The 8911-nt window shown below is 54.1% G+C and overlaps 1 protein-coding gene across 1 annotated transcript in view; it reads right to left on the bottom strand.

Annotated features, from left to right (window-relative positions):
• Nucleotides 1–8807, bottom strand: part of CSDC2 (cold shock domain containing C2) — a 16076-nt gene extending 7269 nt beyond the window's left edge. Inside the window, exon 1 of the mRNA XM_023221873.1 lies at nt 8650–8807. The gene's annotated coding sequence lies outside the window, so the exon portion shown is untranslated. The remainder of the gene's footprint in view (nt 1–8649) is intronic.
• Nucleotides 8808–8911: the final 104 nt, after the last annotated feature.

The raw sequence follows: 8911 nt of genomic DNA, 5'->3' as shown, positions 1-8911 counted from the left end.
AGAGCGAGACTCCGTCTCAAAAAAAAAAAAAAAAAAAAAAAAAAATAGCCAGGCATGGTGGCGGGCGCCTGTAGTCCCAGCTACTCGGGAGGCGGAGGTAGGAGAATGGCGTGAACCCGGGAGGCGGAGCTTGCAGTGAGCTGAGATTGCGCCACTGCACTCCAACCTGCGCGACAGAGCAAGACTCCATCTCAAAAAAAAATAATAAAAATAAAAAATAAAGTATGGTCTAGCCACATGGTAGACTAGCACTTGGCCATAAGAAAAAGAAGAAATACTGATTCATGCTATACCCTAGATGAACCCTAAACACATTATGTTAGAATGTTTGCAAGGTCACAGAGAAGAAGCCAGTCCCGAAAAAACACAGAAGGCATGATGCCGTCTCTGAGGCAAATCCTCATAGACAGGGAGTCGACTGGTGGTCACCAGGGCTGGGGAGGAGGGAAAGGGGAGGGCTGCGTATGGGTAGAACGTTTCTTTCTGGGGAATGAAAATGTTCTATAATTGGCTGTGGTGATGGCTGCACAATTCTGTGAATGTACTAAAAACAACTGAACTGAACGCCTTAAGCAGGTGAATTTTATGGTATGTGAACGATATCTCAGTGAAGCTGTTACCAAAAAAAGAAGACGGGGCAGCAAAGTTAACCAAGATGACACAGCTGGGAAGCACCAGATGCCCTGCAGTGAACTCCTAGAGTGCCACCTGCCCCACCTGGGCGAGGGGTGGCAGGCAATGGGAACAGAGGCCCTGCCTCCCTCCCTCTAGGGAGCAGGGCAGGCCTGGTCTCCAAATTGCAGTTTTCCCAGGCCTGATATTGTGCTTGGCAGTGACAGCCAGTGCTGGAAGGCCATGGAGGGGCAGGGAGGGAAGAGGAGGATAGAGAGGGGGAGATACAGCTCATCACGGTTACCAGGGAGACGCAGCTGAGCTGGGGCCTGCTCTGGACAGCCAGGCCTCCCACCCAAGTGACCACGCGGCTGCAGGGCCTCTTGCTAAGTGGGCAACAGGGATGGGGGAAGGACCCACTAATGATTCTGGGCCAGGGTCGAGGGCAGCCTCCCCACGATGGGCTCTCAGGTGGCAGAGAGAACAGAGAGCAGAAGGGAGGCAGAGGAGCCACAGCAAAGACAGGCCCAAAAGGAGGCAGCGAGTCGGCCTCAGGGCAGGAGCTCAGGCAGGGGCAGGAGACAGGCAGCTTCCACAAGGCAGAGAGAACAGGCTTCTCCCCTGTCCCCCATTGCAGCCTCAGTTTCCTTATCTGGGAAATGGGGATCATACGAATCCCTCCTCCAACCAGCAAGGTGGCTCACGCAAATAATCCCAGCACTTTCGGAGGCCAAGGCGGGAGGATCGTTGAAACCCAGGAGCTTAAACCCAACTTGGGCAACATGGTGAAAGCTCGTGTCTACAAAAAATACAAAAATTAGCTGGGCATGGTGGTGGCACACCTGTAGTTCCACACTTGGGCATCTGAGGCAGCAGGATCGTTTGAACCCGAGAGGTCAAGGCTACAGTGAGCCGAAATCGCGCCTCTGCAGTGCAGCCTGGGGGACAAAGTGAGACACTGTCTTAAAAAAAAAAATTAAGGCCGGGCGCGGTGGCTCAAGCCTGTAATCCCAGCACTTTGGGAGGCCGAGACGGGCGGATCATGAGGTCAGGAGATCGAGACCATCCTGGCTAACACGGTGAAACCCCGTCTCTACTAAAAATACAAAAAACTAGCCGGGCGAGGTGGTGGGCGCCTGTAGTCCCAGCTACTCCGGAGGCTGAGGCAGGAGAATGGCGTGAACCCGGCAGGCGGAGCTTGCAGTGAGCTGAGATCCGGCCACTGCACTCCAGCCCAGGAGACACAGCAAGACTCCGTCTCAAAAAAAAAAAAAAAAAAATTAGTTGGGTGTAGTGGTGCATGCCTGTGGTCCCAGCTACTCAGGAGGCTAAGATGGGAGGACTGCTTGAGCCCAGGAGGTCGAGGCTGCAGTGAGTGGTAATCAAGCTACTCCACTACAGCCTGGGCGACAAAGCAAGACCTTGTCTCAAAAAAAAGAAAAAAAAGAGGGAGAGAGAAAAGACTCTCCTCCAAGGGTTCTTTTGAGGATGAAATGAGAATTGAGGTGGGATGTGGAAAGCACTGGGAGAGCCTGCCCCTCCCAGACAGGGCTGCGGAATTGGGTGTTGAGGGAAGAGGGAGTTGGGGAAGGAGAGACCCAGCCGAGCTGGGCCAAGCCCACCATTCATTTTCATCCTCTCCTCTTCCCTAAGAATCGCCCACCCCTCACAGCTCCAGTCTCTTGTTTTATTTAATTCCTGGAACAGCTCTTAAAGGCTGGTGCTATTATTACCCTACTTTGCAGACAAGAAAACCAAGGCTCGGGCCGGGCGCGGTGGCTCAAGCCTGTAATCCCAGCACTTTGGGAGACCGAGACGGGCGGATCACGAGGTCAGGAGATCGAGACCATCCTGGCTAACACGGTGAAACCCCGTCTCTACTAAAATACAAAAAATTAGCCGGGCGTGTTGGCGGGCGCCTGTAGTCCCAGCTACTCGGGAGGCTGAGGCAGGAGAATGGCTGGAACCCGGGAGGCGGAGCTTGCAGTGAGCTGAGATCCAGCCACTGCACTCCAGCCTGGGTGACAGAGCGAGACTCCGTCTCAAAAAAAAAAAAAGAAAAGAAAAGAAAACCGAGGCTCAAAGAGGTTAAATCTCTCACTCAAGGACACACACCAATCAAAGTCTGAGCCAGAATTTGAATTAGCATCATCTGGGTCCTTCGAGTGGGAAGGCAGGAGTCCTGTGTCCAGGCCCTGCATTGCTATTGACCTACTGTGTGACGTGGTACAAGGCCTTTCCCTCTCTGGGCCCTGCCAGGGCCTGGGCTTGGGGGAGCTGTACAACACCCAGCAGCCCGAGAGACCAGAGAGAAGGGAACAGGGAGATACGGAGCAACCCTCCAGTTCAGACCCCCTCTCCAGAGCATCGCTGCCAAAGAGGGCAAGTGAAAATGAGGCTTTCATTGGCTGAATGCCATGTACTGTGCAAAAGTCTTTACAGAAATTATTTTCTACGTTTCAGCCTCCCAGTTACCCTATAGAGCCGAAATGACAATTTTTCCATTTTACAGATGAGATAGCTGAGGCTGAGAGAGGTTGAGTGACTTGCCCAAAGTCACACAGCAGGTGACAGAGCCCCAGATCTGTCTAACAGTAAACCAGTGCTCTTCCTGTGAATATAAATTCTGTTCCTGGTTCAGCCAAGATGAAGCTGGAGTTTTTCCAAAAGAACTTTCCCTGAGAAACTAAATGGGAAAATAAACTCCCCCAAGAGCAGAGAAACTGATATATTTCTGGAACATTTGTTTCCACTCAAACAGAGTTAAAGGCCAGCTCCAGGGGGGTTTCGTGAGTCCTTCTGGGGCCATCTCCTGCCAGGAATAATGCCCTTCAGAACCAGCAGTGGGGTAAGAGGGCAGCCTGAGACCCAGACTGCCTGAGTTGAAATCCTGGCTTCACTGCAACCCAGTTTTGTGACCCTCCCTTTTTTTTTTTTTTTTTGAGACAGAGTCTTGCTCTGTCCCTCAGGCTGGAGTGCAGTGGCACAATCTCAGCTCACTGCAACCTCTGCCTCCCGGGTTCAAGGGATTCTCCTGCCTCAGCCTCCCAAGTAGCTCACTGGGATTACAGGCACCCACCACCCCACCCAGCTAATTTTTTGCGTTTTTTTTTTTTTTTTTTTTTTAGATGGAGTCTTGCTCTGTCGACAGGCTGGAGTGCAGTGCCCTGATCTTGGCTCACTGTAACCTCTGCCTGCGGGGTTCAAGCGATTCCTCTGCCTCAGCCTCCTGAGTAGCTAGGACTACAGGTGCACACCATCATGCCCAGCTAATTTTTTGTATTTTAGTACAGATAGGGTTTCACCATGTTGGCAGGAGGGTCTCAATTTCCCGACCTCATGATCCACCCACCTCAGCTTCCCAAAGTGCTGGGATTACAGGCCTGAGCCACTGCGCCCAGCCTCTTTTTTTTTTTTTTAATCAGAGATGGGGTTTCACCATGTTGGCCAGGCTGGTCTCGAACTCCTGACTGCAGGTGATCCACCCACCTTGGCCTCCCAAAGTGCTGGGATTTCAGGCATGAGCCACTGCGCCCGGCCAACTCTCCCTTTTCGGGCCTCAGTTCCCTCTTCTGTCAAATGGGGCTCATCGTAACATCCTACCCAGGTTGTCAGGAGGAGCCACAGAGCTGTGTCAGAGGCCCCCCGGCGAGTGGGCATCCCCGTGTCCCCCGGCCCTGCTTTTGGGCTCTGAGCAAAGCTCATCTTCATTTCCCTGCAGAAGGCCAGACCCAAATGACTGACTGCAGACAAAGGGGCCTAGAAGTAAACACAAATGTCAGGCTGTTTGAGATAACCTGAGGCTGGATGCAGTGTCATGGGGCACTCTGGGTGGTGACTTAGCCTTCTTGGCAGATGAACCACAACCCATGCTGGGGCTCTGCTCCAATTCTCAGCTCCCCCAAAAAGATGGAGAATGGGGCAGGAAATGGCTGTCATGGTCCTCTCTTATTTTTTTATTTTTTGAGACAGGCTATCACTTTGTCACCCAGGCTGGAGTGCAGTGGCATGATCATGGCTCACTGTAGCCTCAGTCTCCCTAAGTGCTCGGATTACAGTGTGAGTCACTGTGCCTGGTCATGGTCCTTTTTTTTTTTTTTTTTTGAGATGGAGTCTTACTCCATCATCACCCAGGCTGGAGTGCAGTGGCACGATCTCAGCTCACTGCAACGTCCACCTCCCAGGTTCAAGCAATTATCCTTTCTCAGCCTCCTGAGTAGCTCGGATTACAGGTGTGTACCACCACACCTGCCTAATTTTTGTATTTTTAGTAGAGATGGGGTTTTACCATGTTAGCCAGGCTGGTCTCGAACTCCTGACCTTGTGATCCACCCACCTCAGCCTCCCAAAGTGCTGGGATTAAAGGTGTTAGCCACCACACCCATCCTATTTTTTTTTTTTTTTTTGTTGGAGCCCGAGTATCACTCTGTCACCCAGGCTGGAGTGCAGTGGCGCGATCTCAGCTCACTGAAACCTCCACCTTCCAGGTTCAAGTGATTCTCCTGCCTCAGCCTCCCGAGTAGCTGGGATCACAGGCACTCGCCACCATGCCCAGCTAATTATTGTATTTTTAGTAGAGACAGAGTTTCACCATATCGGCCAGGCTGGTCTCGAACTCTGACATCAGGTGATCCACCCCCTTGGCCTCCCAAAGTGCTGGGATTATAAGTGTGAGCCACCACGCCTGACTGTATGGTCTTCTCTTGACCATGAGTCCTCTCAGTCTGGGCAGATCAGGGAAAGGCAGCCTGCTCAGCCACTCAGTGCTGTGTGACCTGGGGCAGGCACCTGCTCCTCTCTGGACCTCACCTTTGTCTTCAGCTACGTGAATCATCGCTGGTCCAGATGACTAAAGAAAGTCAGGCCAACTCTCCTCCAAGGTTTTCAAAAACACATATGTAAATGAAATCAAACTGACTGCAGGCACCAGAACAACAAACATCAGGGCAACAACTGTCCTTAAAGCGCCCCAGTCCAGTTGGGGGAACAGACACAGATTATTAAAATGCAGCATGGGGGCCAGGAGTGGTGGCTCACACCTGTATTCCCAGCACTTTGGGAGGCCAAGACGGGCAGATCACGAGGTCAGGAGATGGAGACCATCCTGGCTAACATGGACCTGTAGTCCCAGCTACTCAGGAGGCTGAGGCAGGAGAATGGCATGAACCTGGGAGGCGGAACTTGCAGTGAGCTGAGATCGTGCCACTGCACTCCAGCCTGGGCGACAGAGCGAGACTCTGTCTCAAAAATAATAATAATTTTTAAAAAGCAGCATGGGAAGTCCTGATGTGAGCCTCAGCCACCATCTAGTGATCTACTGATACTGACCATGTGCCCAGCCCTTTGCCCCATTTTTTCATTTTGTCTTCATAAGAACCCCATGCAGTAACTACCATTAGTACACCCATTCTTCTGAAGAGTAAACTGAGGCTCAGATAGGTGAAGAGGCTCGCTGAGCTCACACAGCAGGTCAGATGCAGCACGTCTGCCCTCTGGAGATGTCTGGGGAGGTGAAGACCAGCCATTCCTTGAGGGCGGAGCCCACCCTCCCCTGGAGAAGGAGGAGTGGGGTGTGGAATTCCTGGGGAGCCAGGACTTGGGCTTTTATTTCTGGCTTTGCGCTGACTCAGACCATGACCTTGGGTGAGTCACTCACCAACTCTGCTAAGCTTAAAAACAACTCCCCCAATAAAAATGTCCCAGCCCCAAGTCCCCATCACAGGGGAGCAGATGGGAGGAATGGGTACAGTTGCTTAAAAATAGAAAGGACGGGGAACACAAGGATGACGCTGGAAGGGCTTCCTGAACACTGGGGGCTTGTGCATGGTGGGCCCTGGGAGGGTGAGGAAACAAACACAGGACCCCGGGCAGGAGCTGACACTTCCCTGGCTCCTCCCCCTCCCCCAGCCTCCCAGATGCTCCTTAAAATACATCTGTGCCTGAGCTGCTCTTGCAGCCTGAGGTGACCTGATTAAACCTGGTTCCTTCCCCCACACAGCCTGTGTGCCTGCGTCTGTGCATGGGGGCCGCCCCAGCCAATACTTGAGCTTAATTATTTAAGAGACCCTGTAGTCCTCCTCATCACATGCCCAGGCTGCCCTGGGGAACTGCTGTGGTTAAGGTCTTTGGGCTTCTTTGACTTGGGTGCTGGTGGGGAAACCAGGACAGCACTGGGAGAACCAAGGGAGAACCAAGTTTGCACCCCAGTCCCACCTGTACTTAGCTGTGCGACCCTAGCAAGTCACTTTCCCATTTTTGAGACCCCCTAGAGAGCGGAATAGGCTGGTCAAAGTCATACATACAGCGTCTGAACTTGAACTCAAGTCAGTGTGACCCTAAAGCTTTCTGGTGTGCCATGCTAGTCCCCCAGCCCAGGAGTGTCATTTTGCCGGCTGTGGGGCAGAAGAGCTCCTTACTACTTTTAGCCTCCCAATTTGCTGCTCAGCATGGACAAAGGTCTGAACCGCCCCAAGCCCCATTCCTACAAGGCTCTGGGTCCCAGCTGCCCCAGTTGTGACTGTGGACATGACCGGCTCAGCCAGGTCCTGAGCGCCCTCTGCTGGGTGCCACCCTGGGGGGCACTACTCCAGACTGGCTGGCAGGTGTCCCCTCCCCACCAGCCATCCGAGAGTGTCCCCAGGTCCCCCTCAGGGAATCCCTCTGCGCATCCACGAACGTTACCTAGCCACGTCTCTCCACGCCTGGGAGAGCCATCTGCGGCCAAAACTGTCCTCTGGCCTTTCCCAGGTCACCAAGCAGGCAGTTCCTGTCTATACCTGTCTTTTTTTTTTTTTTTCTGGAGGGGGTGAGGATGGGTCAACATGGGCAGACACGGAAAACAGACATTTTTGGAGAATACTTCAAGGAAATGGGGGGGGCGGGGCAAAACTGGGAGGAGGAAACATTCAGAATTTGGAGGGCCCAGAGGACTCTGGGATGGAGTGAGGTTTGGGAAACCAGTTCCCCATCTCCCAGAAAGCTGGAGACCCCCTTTCCCAGGGAGAGGCCCCTGCAGGATCACAGCCAGGCGGCATGATGCCAGGCTCTCAGAGAGGTTGCCCACCCCCCCGCCGGGCACACTTCCTCCTCCCCTCCCCCAGCCCCAGTGGATGCAGCAGTTCACACTCTGTATTTATTATTGTTCTCGCTCTGTGTCCCCCTCCCCTCTCCCTGGGAAGAGCCTGCAGGCTGGCGGCTTGGCAGGAACCGGCTGTCTCCTTGTGGGTGCCAGTGTCACCCCTTATCTCCGCCTGGACTCCTTGTGCCAGGGTCAGGCCATTCAGGGGCTTGGCACCAGCCAAGGCCACCCTAAGTCCCTGTATCCCATGATAGGGGTGGCCTAGCAGGCCCTGGCTTATCACCCCTGCCCTCCGGAGGCTATGCCCTGGCAAGGGTGGAGGTCAGAGCAGACCAGCAGGCAGGCAAGAAGCAAGGGCTCGGGGTGGGGTGGTACCCGGGGGGAAGAGAATAACCACACGGAGCCACCTCTCCAAGCTCACTAACACAATTATCCCCATCACACGGGGGAATAAATAGAGTCAGGATAAGACAACTGCTCCAGGTCCAACTGTCTGCCTGTCCCAGCCGGTCCCTTCCCAGCCCCAGCCCCACATTCCAGGGGAAAGACCAGCGAGGGTCCCTGCTGCACTCTGCTTTCAGCATCTGGAAGCGGCGCTGGGATTTCTCCGGTCAAGGCGGTCCTCTCTCCTGCTGCTTCCCAGACAGGAGGCTGCGACTTGGCAGGTATCTGACGCTCTCTGCCTCCTGAGCCAGATGCAGGTCCCAGACACAGACACAGACACAGACACAGACACAGACATGCTCCCACGGGAGCCACACAGCCTCACCTCATTTGGGGGTCACGGGGAGAGAAGGAGGGAGGGAGAGACAGGTGGGATCCTCTCTACCCCCAACCCACTATCTGTAAGCTGAACTGGGCTGATTCAGCCCCCACCTTCACATTGTACCTCTCTCCTTCGGCCTGGCCAAAGCCACAGTTTCCAGCACAGTGTCCTCAGGCCCCATCTAGCCCCTCACCTCTACTGGGCAGCCGGGGTCCAGGCACTGCCTCCCGCGGCGTCCGCGCTCTGTTTCTCTCTGGCTCGTGGAGCTGGCAGGCAGGGGATGGGTCTGGAAGATGTGCGTGTGCGTGTGTGTGTGTGTGTGTGTGTGTGCTCGCGCGGGCGGTACCTCGGCCCCTCACTCACTCACACGCCTTCCAGCTGACGTCAGGGAGAGCAGGAGGGAGGGATGAGAATTTGTACTCCCTGCTTAAAGGGACACCAGGCTCTGTCGCTCA

Source organism: Piliocolobus tephrosceles, chromosome 19, assembly GCF_002776525.5.
Source record: "Piliocolobus tephrosceles isolate RC106 chromosome 19, ASM277652v3, whole genome shotgun sequence".
Taxonomy (NCBI): Eukaryota; Metazoa; Chordata; class Mammalia; order Primates; family Cercopithecidae; genus Piliocolobus; species Piliocolobus tephrosceles.
Note: the sequence above shows the minus strand (reverse complement) of the source record. Positions and strands in the feature narration are given on the sequence as shown.